This window comes from Schistocerca cancellata, chromosome 2, assembly GCF_023864275.1.
Source record: "Schistocerca cancellata isolate TAMUIC-IGC-003103 chromosome 2, iqSchCanc2.1, whole genome shotgun sequence".
In the NCBI taxonomy this organism is placed as follows: domain Eukaryota; kingdom Metazoa; phylum Arthropoda; class Insecta; order Orthoptera; family Acrididae; genus Schistocerca; species Schistocerca cancellata.
Genome location: NC_064627.1, coordinates 706,978,465 through 706,996,633, shown reverse-complemented (window position 1 = coordinate 706,996,633; position 18,169 = coordinate 706,978,465). Strand labels below are relative to the sequence as shown.

Below are 18,169 nucleotides of genomic sequence, written 5' to 3'. Positions count from 1 at the left end.
ACAAGAAGGTTATCGGTCTCATGAAAGACGAGTCGAATGGTTTACCAATTGTAGAGTTTGTGGGACTGAGATCGAAAATGTATGCATATCGCACAGTAGACGGGGGCACTCTGAGACGGGCAAAGGGTGTTAGACGGATCGCGTCTCGTGCGCTTACGGCCGAGGACTACTTGCAGTGCCTGTACGGTCGTAGCGTTGAAGGCGCTCATCCGCACATGGTTCAACAAACTAGCATTCGATCACGAGCTCACGAGGTGTACACTGTGCTGCAGTCTAAAGTCGGACTGTCTCCTCATGACGATAAAAGAGTCATTTGTGAGGATGGGGTGGGAACCCTCCCATACTCACACTATTTACTTGAAACGAAAGTAGAGGTGGGGTACTCTGGTTGAGTGATAGAGAGGGAATGAGCGTGTGAATGTTACGAATGTGGGCTATGCGTGGAAATAGTATGGCTCTTTTATCATAGTGTAAATAGTTGATGAGCGTGTTTTGTTGCGTGTATCAGTTTGCGTGCTTCCATGCATGTCTGAGTGTGCGAATGAGCGCGAACTTGTGTTAAGTGTGTGTGTATGTAAATATAATCATTATTTTTTCAAAGAAAATCATAATAAATAAAATAGTCTTTATATCTACATATTGCTGACCATTATTAATATATATATATATATATATATATATATATATATATATATATATATATGAAAAGGCTATAAATTTAGCCAATTAACTTCTGTATGAACAAAAAAAAATAATAAAATTTTCTCACGTAATATATGCATCACTTCTAGTCATTATAGAGCTTAGATTTTAGTTTGTAAGTTTCACCTACCGCTAGCCACCCAGCCAGAACTAGTTTTTAAGTGTATGAGTTCCACTAATTAAATTCTTTCTATATGTTCAATTGCTTGTTCTAGCGGAAAATGTTTCTAGACGTCCACTTTAAAGAAAAATATATATGTTCACCTTGTTCTTGTAGTTGAAAATCTTTAAATCGACTTACTTGAAAAAAAATTTATATTCAATTTGTTGTTGTTCTTTCGAAAATGTTTAGAGCCATTGACTTGAAGCAAATAGGTTTGGTATTAATTAAAAGTGCTTTGTTTTTCTGGTGGAACTTCATTAGCGATATTAGTTACTTTGTAAGATAGGGTAGTACCTCTGCATTAGCTTTAAAATTATATATATAATTTATCTGAAGAGAATGCTTATATATATTTCTTAATTATCTAAAATAGTTAAAAAAAATTATCTAAAAAGATGTGGAATTTCAGATTTTTGGTTAAAAACCAGTCTTATATCTGTAAACTCGTATATGTAATGTGAAAAATGTTAAATTCTGAATTCAATAATAAACTCAGTTATTTCCTTCTAAAAAAATGTTGTTATTATTTGATACCCTAATAATGATTATTCTTTTTATTAAAAATATTATAAATTTATTTATGTGTGTATGCAGAATACGTACATACAGCCACATCGCAATGCATAAAGTTATAAGGTTTCCTGCTTTTAATCACAAGTGCCGGACTTCTGCTAGTTGTCACGAACACACACAGCCCACTGCAGCGCTATCTCTTACAGTCCTACGTCAACAGATACTTTAGAGATCGTAATCTGACACATCGCTTTCCACAACGGCCGCGAGGCCGGCAACTGGTGCAACCCCCTACCAAGCGTCAGCGCGTGTCTGCCGATTTCGACGGAGGCCGCGAGATCGGCATCTGACGCATCCGCGCCTAACTATGACAGTAGGCTCATTCCACGTCAAAGGCCGGGGTATGTGTCTCTCTCGGACAGTTCCCTTCATATGCAATATAAAAAGAATAAACTTACAATACTAGGGACGTTGGATGTCATAGAAAGAAAAAACACTCAATCTTATAAATTATTATTTATTTCTAATAAAAGTGAAAAGTAATTTTACATTCTCATATGCAGATACAAAAGCACTTTTTTGGTAATCGTTCTTCAGTCGATGGATGGATGGACATCCGTACCATTCAAGGTCTTGAATAGATGCAAATTTAAATATTTGACGCATCCAGGAGGTTTTGTCCTTTCCCTTCACGTAAACGATGGCGTCCTTGTGATCGAATAATTTAAGTGCGATCACCACATCTTTATAGGGTATGCCGGGATCATCCCAGTGAATTCCATGATAAAAATTAGTTAACCACAATGCACTGGTCCGTGTTTTACAAGATTTCACTTGCGTGAACGGTCTTGGTGATCGAATATTTGCGGAGAAGGTTTCAATTATTCCTGCGTCTTGTGTGTAGGCCACAAAAGCAACTTGTTTAAATACGAACTGTCTTCGCTCTCCGTCATGGAATCCTTGAACATCTGCAATGATCTTCACAGGCTGAGTTGCCATCGTCAAATGATCAATGCACAGGACAGCATATTTTCATTTATACAGCTCGTTGCACAACACCTGTGAGCGGTGAGTAATTGATTATTCTGTCGTGTAGGACTAATGCATATGCAGCGGTGTGTTCTGGGAAATTTGTCGATGATTCAAATTCAATTCGAACGTCTATAGGTCCAGACTTAATTATCTCATTCTGTTTAGAGCAGTCTATTACAATGATCGGTGAAAGCTCTTTGAACTTACGAGGACTCAGTAGACACCCCCCTCCCTCTCCTTCAGCAATTTCATAGTAAGAAGGACGAAACCTTGCATACATGTCATACGCGAGGCTGTATACATTTTCATTCCATTGCAGATGTAGATTGTCATATGGGTAGAATTCTGAATTGAGGTAGACTTTGGCGTTAGTTAACTTGCAGTTATCGAACACGGTGGAATCGTTTGATGTATTTGCTCTTCTATCAGTCTGAAACGCAAGTATAATGAATCTGGGTGTCTCGATATGACTGGAGGTCTTAATAGCCCATGTTTGTCTGCTCGCGATCGGTAACACTGGATACTCAAAGATCTCCCATGAGCGGAAGGTCAGTGACAGAAATGTACCTGAATTCAACACTTTCAAAAGCTTCAATCGTTCCTCGTCGGATACACTGACGTGAGGCATTTTCCATATTAATTTGTTGATTGTGATCCTATTCTCTTCTTGAGCTCCCTGAATGTACGAGTTATTGTCTGTCGCACTCCGCACGAGAATAAGTTCCTGTTTAGCGTTCATAATAATCTGTCTCATATCCTCAAAATATCCCATAAGTATTTTTAGAGGTATGCATGCAGTAAATCGCTTGTACTCCTGGGGTGTTCTACCCTCCGCATCGTCTATGAACCATCCAGCATTTTCTAAACTGTGCAGATCTGCTGGTGATGCCGAGACGTATGTTTTAAGGGTCGATGTTAGACCAACATTGCGTGTACGATCAATCTCAGAACCATTCAGTTCATAGCGAATCTCTTGGAAGAGGAATGCCAATGCGTTGCGTGTCAGCTTGGACCCCACTGTATCGGTGCCATCAGTTTTCTTGAATGACCCTTCGAGATATATGAAACTCTTGCACGGAAGAGTGAGTGTGTCCTGGTGCTGTATGACAATCCTGATTTCATCATTCTTGTTAAACGTGGTTGAAGCGTAAGATTTATGAGAGAAGTATTCTTGACGTATAATTCTGTCATCATACTCTGTTGGATTGGTTATATTGAGTGATGACGTCATTGCAGGGTTTGAGACCAACTGATTTAAGAAATTCGTAGTTCACAGGTGTTATCAGTTTGCTGTTCAGTAGCGAAGTGGCGCGCTGTGTATTGCGTGCACTTGTTTTATACCGCAAGCCCATCTTGTTTTAGATGTAATCGTATAATGATTTCCTCACCGCGAAAGTCGACAAGTTTATTATTCTGATCCACAATACGCAGCTCCAAATATCCCAGTGTCTGAGCAGTCACTGGAAGGTATATTGCATTGGCAGGTGTCTCAACAATCTTATACCTCGTTGCAACTGAGGGGAAGAATCCGTAAATAGTGTGAATGAGAGTATCGTTGAGATAGGAATTCGTAGCAATGTTACACTCGACACGTATTGTGCTGACTGGAAGTATATCCACAGACTGATTGGACTTGTAAAATTTAGTTGTATCTTTCTTCAAAATCTGCCCTTTTGTGAATCCAAGCAGGGGTCCTATTGAATGTTTCTGGCTAAAGTCAATCGTTGCATTTAGAGTCCTTATTTCAGATTTAAGTGTACTGATGTTTGCACGTAGTTCAATACCTTTTCCAGACTGTTTTAAGAGTTCGTTTAAATCGTCAATATCGTATGCACCAGATTCTATTTCAAGAATATCTTTTTCACCATTAATATCGAGATGCAGTTTATTGTTAGTGTTGGTGATATTCGGGATGCTGTTGTACGTCTCCAGTCCAATCAATGCAACACTCCATTGACCTGCACTCAAATCAATTGGTGGGAAGTAATTTGCACGCAATACAGATGACCGTCCTTTCAACGTCAAAGTGTACGACATTGCATCTGAACGTCAACTGATGAATGAAGGTTTAAACATCCTGCTTATATACGTTAGTTCTTGTTCTTATTCTTCATTGTGAACGTCAAGAGAAAGATGATGCAAAGATGCCCGCAGAGGTATGTATTAAAGTCCTGATACCGTTGATAATTGTATAGCACATGTCTTCTGTGAGTGAAGTATTGCTGTAATTCTTCGGGTGGTTGCAGGTCACCAAAGGAGTCGAAATAGTAGACTACCCCAGCGTCTTTCATAACGTACGCCACCCAGTGGGTGCCAGGACCTCCGACAACATCTAAATTCACAATACCGCATTCACCAGTTTTCCACATAGTCTTAGGTAATGTATCCCTCATAAACACACCACGGAATCTTGGTATCTTGAATTTATGTCTAACAAACTTAAGAAGGTCTGTATTTGTGAGTGGTCGATCTGGTAGGACCGCTATTGGGCTTTTTTTTTTATTTATGAATAGACCAAGACACTTCTTGTATGGTTTCAAGTATAGACCTTTTCCAATGACTGCTGCTTCCATCATGCGGTTATGTCTTCTCACCTCTTCTAACTGGGTTTGCGAGTTTTGCGCATTCTTGACTGTTCGAGCGATAGCTGCAGCCCCACCGGCGAGCGAACCTACCGCTGAGAGCGCGGAGAGGGCTGGGATGAGAAAAGGAATAAAACCGCCGGATGTCTTGGGTATTGGTAGAATGCGAGGTGCTTTAACGGATCTTCTCGTTGGTGATTCTTTGTCCTTCATTGCGTTTGTAGCTGCATACATCGCTGTCAGGATACATTTCTTCAAAGAACCCTTCTTGTTCTTCATGTTTAGTGCGCGACGTGCAGCGTTCATAACGCGCTTGAAATTCATCACTCCTAATCCTAACTTGATTTTTCCGCGCATGGTTTTATCAACTGCGAATGCTGCGATGCGTTGACCTATACCAATATCTTTTCTTTTCCGTATCGCCTTAGCTTTATCAGCTAAAATCCTATCTGCAATGTGACGACTTGGTAGATCTTTATTTGCTTCGTATGCAATGTCGTGTTCCATGCACGCTTCGTCAAGCAGATTCACTCCCTTATCACCTCGCGCCAAGCGTTTCTGAAGCTTTGTCCCAGGTCCGCAGTAGTTATACCCCGGGATGTGTAATTCCAAAGGTAGTTTGTCCAGAACACCACCGCCTCCTCTAATGTGCCCTCGATCACGCATGTCAGGCTACTGTGGTGGTTGTGGACGATGAATGTTCATTATATAGCAAATCCCTGGCATCAATCCAACTGTTTTGTGTAGCAGGAAAACCAAGCCATTTGACTAGGGCTTTATTTCCAAGTCGTCTTATGACTCTCTCCACGAGAAAAAGATCTGGTTGTGAGCTCTTCTGCATCTCCTCAGTGTAGAAGGAGCCTGCAATTTCTTCACCTTTACTGTCTTTCAATAAATAAGTTCTAGGATTCGTTCGCTGCACATTTGAAACTGTAAATATCTCAGTTGACCAGTTCGGTAGGTATGATTTCTCAAATGCGGTCTTGTGTTTTGAGATACGCACCAAATCACCTACATTAAATTTCTGTTTGCGTGGATCCAGTATCTTAATGTGAAAGTATACCGTATCCATGAGTGTGTTATCACGAACATCAATTGGCCGCATTTTTATTGTGCTATGTTTGGTTCTATTATATTGAGCAATTATTTCTGGGAGGATATCTGTCCATTTGTATGAGCCACGAAGGTTAAACCGCATCCACATTCTGCCTTTTATTGTTCTGTTCAAGCGCTCTACGATACTTGCCTTCAGGTGAGTGAATGTCGAGTAGTGATGTATTCCATACCGCTGCATCACTGTCTTGAAGTACCTATTGTAGAACTCACCACCATGATCGGTTTGGAGATTGTCCGGGCATCGATTGGTTCCTATCTGTAGCAAGCGTTCAAAAGCATCAGCGACATTTGGTCCGGTTTTTGTCTTGACTGGTACTGCCCATGCAAATTTGGAGTATGTATCAATAACAATTAAAATGTATTTGAAGCCTTTATTCTCATGTGAATATTGTCGCATATCTACAAGATCAGCTTGCCACAAGTCATCCATCCCTTTAATCATGACATGCCTGCGCGGGTATGTTTTGCGTGCTGGTTTGTGTAGTTTTCGAACTACGGTCTCCATACTTATTCGATGATACCTCTCTCTCGAAGCTCAGAGATTATGGAGATAACTTCATTCGAATGAGCTGTATTACCTGCAGCAGCTGATGCCATGAGCAGACGTAGTCGATCTATTAGTTCGTTGGGGTCGTCATAATATATATACTGAGGGACTCGATTGTTCACTGTCTTAAGACCAATGTCAATACCATCTCCGCTGCTGGCATCGTTGTTGTTGTTTTGGTCTTCAAGTATTGGTTTTATAATGGTTTTATACTTCCTGTTGGTTAGGCTTTTGGTGATCTTGTGTACACCAGTCATGTGTAGTATTTGACGGTACGTGTCCTTATCACTAACTGAATAATTTATAGGTTTTTTAGTTGGTCTTAGGAAAATAAGATTCATTAAGCCTGGTGTTCGGTCAAACTGTCTATCAGCTATTTGTATTTTGTCTTCTGTTACAGTTATGGGATGCGTGCCCAACATGTACGGTCTTCCCGGGCTAACGCCGAATGTTCTATCTATCTGGCCTGGTGCGTGACTAATAATGAATTCATCAATGGCTTGACTGTCGTTTTGGGTCGTTTTTGTTTTTGGTGAGAGCTGTCGGAGAGACTCAGTAACGGGCTTAAAGGTCTCTCTTAGTGTTTGCTGACGATCAATATACCCTAACCTAAGCAACCGTAATTTCTCTCGGACTGCTTTACGGGCTTGAATGACTTTCTGTTTGGTCGTCGACATCTCAACGTATACTAATCAGACGTCTCTGCGACATGAGGCTTTATATATGCATTCATTTTCTTCAGCTTCTTAGTATGATCACGATCACCCTTATCGACAACAATGAGGTCTACATCTATTTTTCTCTGAATATGATCGACCTTTTCAGTTAAGTCGGTTACTTTCTTACTGACTTGATTAACTAGCTCATTTAACTGATTCACCATTCTCAGAAGGGTTTGGTAATAGGTCTCTAGTTCCCTGCGCATACTTGCAACTTTAAGAGCCATAGCTTGAATTTTCGCATCCATGTACAAGCGAATGTTCTGTCTGTGTACACCAATCATCTCAGGTTGAGAGGTGGACATACGCGCGAATTTGTCCATGGTATGACGTAGACTGATGTGTTAACGTCTATTACCTTGTTATATATGCAAAAATTCTTGAAAGTTTCGTCTGTATCTACCATCATACAGTTTTCTTGTTTTATCAATAACGAGAAACCCATACTGTGAATGGTTCCAACAGTCTGCACATATCTTTAAGAAATCATTGAACGACATATCCGTCCCCACATGTGCTTGGTAAATGTGTCTTAAATTAAGATTGTCTTGCTTGAAGGCTATAATGAGATTTGCGTTATCCCTAACAAGTTGTTTGGGGATTCTGGAATATGTTTGACTTAGATAAAATACGTCAGCACCCATATGGCGACCGAAAGAGAAATATTTGCGAATTTGGTCTTGGTTTTCTACTGCAACATCGTCAAATATGAATACTGTGTTTGGTTTTGTTTCTTCAGGTGGGGGGATATCAGAGCTTTCACTGAATGTTGTGTATGTAGCGCCATCTACACCTCGAAATATCTCATGCAATAGCTGATACTTGGGTTGAAAGAGTGTTTTTGAGAATAGACAGACATGTTCAAATCGGACACCTTGCACATGAGTTAGCAGAGTCATGAGGACATTAGTCTTGCCGCAGTTGGATGGGCCTACAATAATTGCTCTTATATTATCGGGAAGGAGAATTCCGTTTTTCTTGTTCTTCTTCTTCTTCTGCTCTTCACTTGAATCTTCACATGACCAGTCACCGACAACAAAGTCCTTGTGGTGAGGGTGCTTCACCCAGCCAGCCATGATAGTAAATGAGCCATGTACAAACAAGTACTTGACATATATAGAAAATATAACTGAGAGGATAATAATAATATTTGTGTGTAGCCAGTATAGTTCGATCAATTAACCGATTGAGCTATACTGCCTACACGAGGAACACATGTATGAAGAGTAAGATGGTCATAATTTGAGTAGAATTAAAAAATTATTGGATCAATTTGATTATAATAGGAGTGGTGGTCTGAAATAAAAGAGAAACAGGAGATAAGATTAAATATAAATTATTTATTTAAAAATCATACATTAGATGTACTATTTCTGAGGTGTTATCATAATCTGCACGTTTCTTCTTAGAACCTGTAGAATATATACCAAATAATTCTCTTTGGTTGGCAATAAATTCTGCACGTATCTCACGCAATCCGATAGGTGACTCTGAGTACTCTGGTTTTTGACACACGCATTTCAATTGAATGTCTGTAGTTTTAATGGTCATATGCGAACGAAGATGCTGCTCAAAATCGTCAATATGTATATTATTAACACGTAGAGAGTTTTTAACATCACTATATGCTGCCTCTATGCTAGGAACCCAACGATTCAGTCTTTCGAGAGCAAACCGTATAGAGGAGTCTAGGTTGAATAATTTGATAACTGATGGATGCCTTAGATAGACGCTGTCGACACCTGATTTAATGCATAAGGCGCAGTCATCATATACAGTAGTAATGGAAAGTGTGACATCGGCAAGACGAATTTCTGGTGGGGGATGAGTTGGATCATATTCGGTGGTCATTTGTTGATTGATGTAGCGCTCTGCATGACAGATCCCGGCCCAGTCGAACTCGGAAATCGGGACTTTAACACTTTTGGAAATATTTTCAACCTCCATTATAGCTTGGATCCCCCAGACATGATGGACGTCTATAGAAATGTTCACACGTTTGGAACCACTGGAGGTTAAATTGTATGTCGTGGTGAATAGCGTAGCCGCACTAGACGTATTCTTCTTATTTACAGTATCTAAACTCGGTGGTTGCACTATCACGGGAGTGTTCGATTGTGATGAGTTATATTTAGGCATCCAGTACTGACCACCATTTAGTTGATCTTTAACACCACCAGTGGTTGAATTCGTTGTGTGGTGAGCAGATCGAGCATCTTCATCACACAAGTTGCTGAGTGGGACGGAGAGCAGCAACTCCTTGTCCTGCTCCAACATGAGAGCTACAGGATCCCACGTGGTCGCTACTGGCTCAAATGAGTCGGCTGTCGCTGGTGTAGGTCCGGATGAGATGGTTAACGAAGCTAATGATGATGCAGGTTCGGACGCATCTGTGGAGCTAAGCATGGTTGCGTTTGACTCTGTTGAAAAAAGAAGATGAATGATTAGATATTAGCGAATAAGTGAAAACATTGAATAATAAGGATAATGAACGAGATAGAATAATGTGAAATATGATACTTACTTTTCCGTTTGATTCTGTTCTGAGTGACTGCACTGGAGGTCGACTGGAGCTTCATGATTGTTCTTCTTAGTCTCCCGCTGACTGAGTGACCAAGACTGAGGTCCAGGAACTTAACCTATATATGTCCTACAATGAGGTCATAGGATAGTTGAATCCAATTGGTAGAAGTCTAACATGTGACTCAATTAAGGGATCGTATTGGATACAGCCATTTCCACCACCCCACAAAACCATCAGCTGACTTGATGACAGATTACTCTGGTGGCGGTAATAAAGACTAGAGAGTCAACATGTGCCGGATACACTGCGTGCGACCTTGTTGTTGTCGACTAACGATGCTTTGGAATGGACTCTCTCTATGTCACAACCCGCTACGGTAATAAAGACTAGAGAGTCAACACGTGCCGGATACACTGCGTGCGACCTTGTTGTTGTCAATTAACGATGCTTTGGAATGGACTCTCTCTATGTCACAACCCGCTACGGTAATAAAGACTAGAGAGTCAACACGTGCCAGATACACTGCGTGCGACCTTGTTGTTGTCAACTAACGATGCTTTGGAATGGACTCTCTCTATGTCACAACCCGCTACGGTAATAAAGACTAGAGAGGCAACACGTGCCGGATACATTGCGTGCGACCTTGTTGTTGTCGACTAACGATGCTTTGGAATGGACTCTCTCTATGTCACAACCCGCTACGGTAATAAAGACTAGAGAGTCAACACGTGCCGGATACACTGCGTGCGACCTTGTTGTTGTCAACTAACGATGCTTTGGAATGGACTCTCTCTATGTCACAATCCGCTACGGTAATAAAGACTAGAGAGGCAACACGTGCCGGATACATTGCGTGCGACCTTGTTGTTGTCAACTAACGATGCTTTGGAATGGACTCTCTCTATGTCACAACCCGCTACGGTAATAAAGACTAGAGAGTCAACACGTGCCAGATACACTGCGTGCGACCTTGTTGTTGTCAACTAACGATGCTTTGGAATGGACTCTCTCTATGTCACAACCCGCTACGGTAATAAAGACTAGAGAGGCAACACGTGCCGGATACATTGCGTGCGACCTTGTTGCTGTCGACTAACGATGCTTAGGAATGGTGACGGTGTTATGAAAACAGTTCATAATGACTCTGACGTCATGGCCGCCATCATGGATAACGGTATTTTGGAATGGGGCCGGCCTTGTTACAATACTGCCGTTTCTGTGTTAATTAGCACCGAAGTTAGAAATCAGGCTGTTGCGGGAGCAAATTCAAGCGGGCCGCCAGATACAATTAGAGTCAGCAGTTATTTTCATAGTGTAGAAGACAGCACATGAGACTGCTCAGCCTTCGGCTCGGGTTCAGTACCAACTACCGTCGCATGTCCAATTTTTGTATCAGTCTTTTGTTCGGTTTCAGAAACCAAACTAAGAACACGTTCGGCGCCACCGTCCAGTTATTTCTCACCACCGCCTAACCTGCAGCACCCTTACACACTTTCAGATGTTTCTGAGCATCCTCTATAAATTTCATTATACATATTATTTCATTCCGTTTATTATTTTAATCCCTCATTAACAATGCGTCACATGTAGTACTTTTATCATCCCCGATTTTTCCTGTGCAATTCCCATTTTTATCGAAAAGCCATTTTGCCTCAGAGTGGGATCGGACTAACCTCTTAACTACGAAGAAAAGCTGATCAAGTTCGAAACAATTAAGAGGTTACACAAATTTACTACTAACTTAATAGCTTCGATATAGACCGTGAGATATGTTGAAATCAGTGGAATAGTCCATAGTACTATAGGAATGTTTTAGAAATGTTTCGTGTCGCTGAGGAAATCGTGAATTTTGATTTATTTAAGATTCTAAGGAATGTATTAATGCTTCCATCAAAAAATAAGAATGCATACAGAATATTTTCTACATGCACAAGTGAATGTAAAATCTTTACACTTCACTTTACTATGATATATTGTATTTGCGTAACACTAGTAGACATTAGAAGACATTTCCCTGAGGAATGCCGTCTTTGCCTGTTCTAGAAAGTCTCTTATGTCTTCCTTGTGTTCTCTGTTTGTTTCCAGGGTAGCAGGATTCCGTAATCTCTTCTACTTCGTTGATGTTAAGTTTATCGGTACTATCATTTGTGGTATTCCTCGATATATTCGACTTTCTTCGGTTTTCTATCAGTCCATTGTGTGTCCTCATCAGACCGTTCATTTCATATATATGTCTTGCAATTCTTTCTCGCTTTCACTGAGAATAGCTATGTAATCGCCGAATCGCATCTATGATGTCGCTTCACACTGAATTTTAATCCCATTCCTGAACCTTTTTCTATTCCCGTCTTTGCTTCTTGAATAGTCGAAAGCCTACATCCTCGTCTTATATTCTTCCTAATACGAGTTCTTCGTTCTTGGTCTTCCGTCCTTAACTATGGAATGAATACGATTCACTGGCGCATCACACCCAGCTTGGGTGGAATTAAACTGGTCTGCAAAACTTGCATGTACACTGCCAAATAACGTAATTCGATAACAATGGGAACCGCTATACTATAGAACAGTATATTATAGTACACCACAGTGCAGTACAGTACACAAGGTAACTGAAAGATATGCAATGAGACGAACAGAAATGACACTTTTATTCAAAGTCAGTAATTATATTGAATTCACGTTATTAATGACTATCCCCTGGACACTGCAAAAGGTGGGACATGGTTCTTAATAGGGCGTGTGATCACCACAGGTGATGGTGCATGATCTGAAACGTGCTCGCCACAAGGTCAGTAAGTAGTGATAGGACGTTCCATTTCTCCAACGCGGTTGACAAATGCTGGATGAACGTTGGTTTCTGTGGACGTACTGCAGTGCGCCTCCCCAACGTGTTCCACACGGGGTAAAGGGCAGGCCAGTCCATTCGCCGAATACCCTCTCATTCGAAGACCTCCTCCGCCTGCTCTGTTAGATGCGGTTGCACGTTGGCATCCATAAAAATGAGGTCAGGGACGGCTGCAGTCCAGAACAGGCGAACATGGAGAAGGTGTACAGTGTCACAGTAACGTCCAAAGATTTGGAGGTCAGTATCTCCACTCAACATTGTGCCACCGCTCATCATAATACCTGGACTAGCAAAACGATTGTGTTCATCAATTTTCCTGGGTTCATTACGTGCTCCACTTCTCTCCTTAAGAGGGTGCTTCCAGAATCACACAACTCAGACTGAAGCTGCTTCAGACTGAATCTGCTTCAGACTGAATCTGCTCCCACCCGAGAAGAGCACACCACCCCAATCTCTATGCTCTTGGCACAATCGCAGTACAGCGCCGCCGCCAACAGAAACCAAAGTACGTACAGGTCGTTGGGCAAAGTGACCGCCGCCACGCATCCTCCTTTCTCCTGTGGAACGTAAGATTGCTTGCCTTGCACTCCTGTTAAACGTACTTGCAATTGCACCCGATGCGCCGGCCGCTGTGGCCGAGCGGTTCTAGGCGCTTCAGTCTGGAACCGCGCTGCTGCTACGGTCGCAGGTTCGAATCCTGCCTCGGGCAGGGATGTGTGTGATGTCCTTAGGTTAGTTAGGTTTAAGCAGATCTAATTCTAGGGGACTGATGACCTCAGATGTTAAGTCCAATAGTGTTTGGAGGCATTTGAATCATTTTTTAGCACCCGCTGCTTGATGTGAGTCCCTTCTTGCTTGTTGTGTAATGCATTGGTCATATACACCTGGAGTTGACAGTGGCCCACCACCTCCTGTATTTCGGGCAGCCGCTCGGGATTAGCCGAGCGGTCTAGTGCGCTGCGGTCATGGACTATGCGGCTGGTCCCGGCGGAGGTTCGAGTCCTCCCTCGGGCATGGGGGTGTGTGTTTGTCCTTAGGATAATTTAGGTTAAGTAGTCTGTAAGCTTAGGGACTGATGACCTTAGCAGTTAAGTCCCATAAGATTTCACACACATCTAAACATTTTTTCTTTCGGGCAGCAGTGCCTGTAATCTGGAGCGCTCTTCATGCATGCGAAACAATATCAGACTTCGTCCTTCTTGAAATTTCCCAATGATTCTTCCCCGTGTAAAGGCATCAGATTTCGTCTCCGGGTCATGTTGCAATGAAGAACACCATCATAGTGCACTGTAACTGCTCGCTGATCACACGCACTGTCTTATCCTGCCTCGTATTGCGAGACCAGCCCTATTTTGCGCCATAGTCACGTTGACCTCATGCCACGTGATGTCCAGTTTTCTGTGCACGGCTGGGACACCACCGGCAACATGCTCCCGCACTGTCATTCATTTCCACGTAGTTGTTAATAAGTTATGGAGTTTTACGTATCTCGTCTCCTTAAGTTTTGCAGAGCTGTGTGTTAATGAGCATGGCTACCGCTTCGGACAGCTGTACTGGAACGTTGGCTAGGAACGAGAATATTGCAAGCGAGTGATTAACGCTCTGTCCACAGGGAGCTATCTGGGCATAACACACAAATGAACCAATACATTCTGTGTTGGCCCATATTCTGAAAACATAATACTTCAGCGATTGTGATATAGATCCGACAAATCCTTGGTAAGTTTACGGAGGTATATGACAGCAGATGTGTAAGCAAAAGTCACGCAGTTCCTATAAATCACGGGCAGGTCACCCCAAAGTGTCGAGATATTTTCTAATGGATTCATATAAGCTCAACTTGCTGTCCAAAACATAAATGTAAGTTCACCCATAGTGCTCCTCAAACCACAGTAATACTGTTCTGGTTTCGTCAGATGGCCATTTATCCTTCTGAAGCATGCCATCGCCAGCAGGGAAAGCATAAAATGTAAAGGTAAGCAGATGGTTCGCAATAATGTTCAAATAGTCCAGAGCTGTGATGGTGCTTTCGATTACTATTTCAGGTCCCATGGGAGCCAGGTGAATGTTCCCCACAACCTAATAGTGTCCCCATCAGCTTACGTCCGCGGAGCATGTTTACAGTACCCATTAACATGGATGCTTGCATATCTGAATGTGACCATCGAGCTGATACGTGATTCATCCGACCATGTGACACGGTCCAATCTCGATAATCCCGTACCCATTGCAGCAATAATTACCGACGTCACTGGGTCAATTTGGTAACCCATAGTATTGGTCTGCTGCGGTCCTGCATTTTAACAATGTGCCCTCAACGGCGTGCTGCGAAACACTTGTGTCGGCAACAGCATTGTACGTTGTCGTCATGTCTGCCACAGACCGCCGCTTATCGTGTCTCACACTGTGAGCAGGTCTCCGACCTCGAAGTTCTGTGGTGAAGCATGTTTTTCCAACACCTTGGCGCTTACTCCTTGTTTCATATAGATGCTCGTGACAGTAGCACGCATGCAGACTACCTTCTTCACCGTTTCCGAGATAGTCATTCCCAGACGACGGGCCATAACAATCTGCTCTTTGACGAAACCGCTATTAAAACTGTAGAACCGCCGCAAGTCGCATATAATTTTGACTTATTTACATGTTTCATTCGACAGCCGTGTGGTTCTTTAGAAATATACTAACCAAGAGCCACGCGTTGAATGCACAGACGGAAAAAAATGCCATACAAAAAAATAATTAATATAGAATAATGATATTTCTGGAATACATTTTTCTAGGTAACATATTTAAGTGATTCAAATTACAAGATCATAGGTTAATGTAAGAGAGGGATAAGCCATTGCAAATGTGAAATGCTGGCACATTAATAACTAGTGTACCCTCTAGAATGTTGAATACAAGCATGGAAATTCGCACGCATTGTGTTATGTAAGTGCTGCATGTCAGTTTATGGGATGGAGTTCCATGCCTGTTGGTCGGTCAATACAGGGACAGTTAATGCTGTTTGTAGCTGTTGCTAGAGTTGTCGTCTGATGGTGACTAAAATGTGCTCGATTAGAGACAGATCTGGTGATCGAATAGGCCAAAGCAACATTTCAACACATTGTAGAGCATGTTGGGTTACAACAGCGATATGTGGACGAGCGTTATCCGGTTGGAAAACACCCTGTGGAATGCAGTTCGTGAATGACAGCACAAGAGATCGAATCACCAGATTGATGTACAGATTTGTAGTCAGGGTGTGTGCGATAACAACGACCGTGCTCCTGCTGTTATACAAAATCGCACCCCACACCATAACTACAGGTGTAGTTGCAATGTGTGTAGCACGTAGCCAGGTTGTTTTCAGGCCTCAGCTGGCCTCCTCCTAACCAACACACATCCATCACTGGCACGGAGACAGAACCAGCTTTCGTCAGAAAACACGACAAATCTCCACCGTGCCCTCCAATGAGCTGTCGCTTGATACCACTGAAGTCGCAAATCGCGGTGGTTTAGGGTCAGTGGAACGCACGCTAAAGGGTGTCCGGCTAGGAGCTGTCCTTGAAGCAACCGGTTTATAACAGTTCAATTCGTTGCGTCACTGTGGTGCCAACTGCTGCTCAAATTGCTGCTGCAGATGCAGTACAATGTACCACAGACATACGCCGAACACAGTGGTCTTCCCTCTCGGTAGTGCCAAGTGGCCGTCTGGACCGTGCGCTACCGTGACACACGCCCCTGGCAATAGTGAACAGTGGCTACATTCCTACCGAGTCTTTCTGCGATATCGCGGAAGGAACATCCATCTTTCCGTAGCCTTTTTACGCGACCTCGTTCAAATTCAATAAGGCGTTGATAATGGCGTCTTTGTCGACTTACAGGGATCCCTGACTAACATCAGCTCACGACGTCCAATCTCAAACGTAACTAACGTTCAGGACCGTTACACCGGGTACGTAAATCAAACTGATTTGCATCCTCATAGTCCGTAGCTCGTGACCGTGCGGTAAGGTTGTCGCTTCCGACGCCCGGGTTCCCGGCGGGATCAGGGATTTTCTCTGCCTCGTGATGACTGGGTGTTGTGTGCTGTCCTTAGGTTAGTTGGGTTTAAGTAGTTCTAAGTTCTAGGGGACTGATGACCATAGATGTTAAGTCCCATAGTGCTCAGAGCCATTTGAACCTTTTTTTTTTTTTTTTTGCATCCTCATAGTAGTGCTACCTGCGCCACTCTTACGCGTATGGCGCGAAATTTTAATAGACATTATCTTTCAGATGTAGAAACACGCCTACCAGATGTCGTTTATGTCGCACAACTCCTTCTTGCTGCTCCGTGAGTATTTATTTGGCTGCGTATTTTTTTATCTAAGGCGGCGGGGCTATGCACGGCCAGATATTTTAACGTGTGGCCCTTAGCTACTAAATTTCTGAAGAAGCTCGCGTCTGTCGAGTGAAATATGTCAATAAACGACATTTATATGCGGTTGTGGCTGTTCTACAATTTTAATTTCTAACGATCACTTTTCCTCCACTGACTAAAGTAGGTTATGTCAGTGGATTTCCCGATTTTCGGTCTGTCTCGCCCTAGAATGATGCCCCATTCGTCTCGGTTCCCCTGATGTGCTTTCCCAGCCGCGTCACGGGACCGCGACGCCGCAAGGCAGCACTCACAAGGGAAAATTCCCATCGCACCTCCCTCAGGTTTAGTGGTAAAACGGGCCAGTAGGTAGCCCGTCAAAAACCACACACAGGTCGAGCAGGAAAACAGGAAGAAGCTCCACTGAACTGTGAATGAAAATAAAAACCGTGAACGGTTCAAGCTCCACACGTGCAATATTGAGGTGTACTGAATATCAGTGGCGTCGTGCTTAAAGCCGGCACGGTAGCGCAGCGTGTTCAGTCACAGGGTAAACTACACTCTGTAATAAAAAAAAAACCGTAGTGAACGAATCAACGAAGACACTGAACGGGTGTCATCGGACGTCTGCCCCGATCAAATTCAACGAACAATATAGAACAAAAATGAGATCAACAAAAAAAAGAGTGGTCGTGCTATTAGACTGTAAACCGCCCGAGCCGTGTTCAAGACTCTTCACACCATTTCTTTTTGTTTCATCTTTTTTCACAACATTATGAACTGTCTGTCCTGTCATTGAAATGTTTTTACTCTGTTTCTGTAGTCCTGGCAGTTGTCGTACCATACATTCGTTGTAGAATATGAATCGTGTGGTAAGACTACGTTACCGTCGCCAGTTAATGTGATGAATAGTGAGAGCAGATGCGATGCCATATAGACGTCCCACAGAAAGGAAAACAACAAATAAACGGGTGTGAAGTATGTTACAACGAAGGAATTCAAGAGTCAAAACTTCCAAAACGGGAAGCAACTTCAAAAGCGTTAAAAACATATATATGTTTTGACAGAGCACAGAGAAACTGTGTGC

General features: G+C 42.5%; 1 protein-coding gene across 1 annotated transcript in view; it reads left to right on the top strand.

Moving 5' to 3' along the window:
• Positions 1–18,169, top strand: part of LOC126147961 (esterase FE4-like) — a 95,513-nt gene that overhangs the window by 32,501 nt on the left and 44,843 nt on the right. The window lies entirely within an intron of this gene.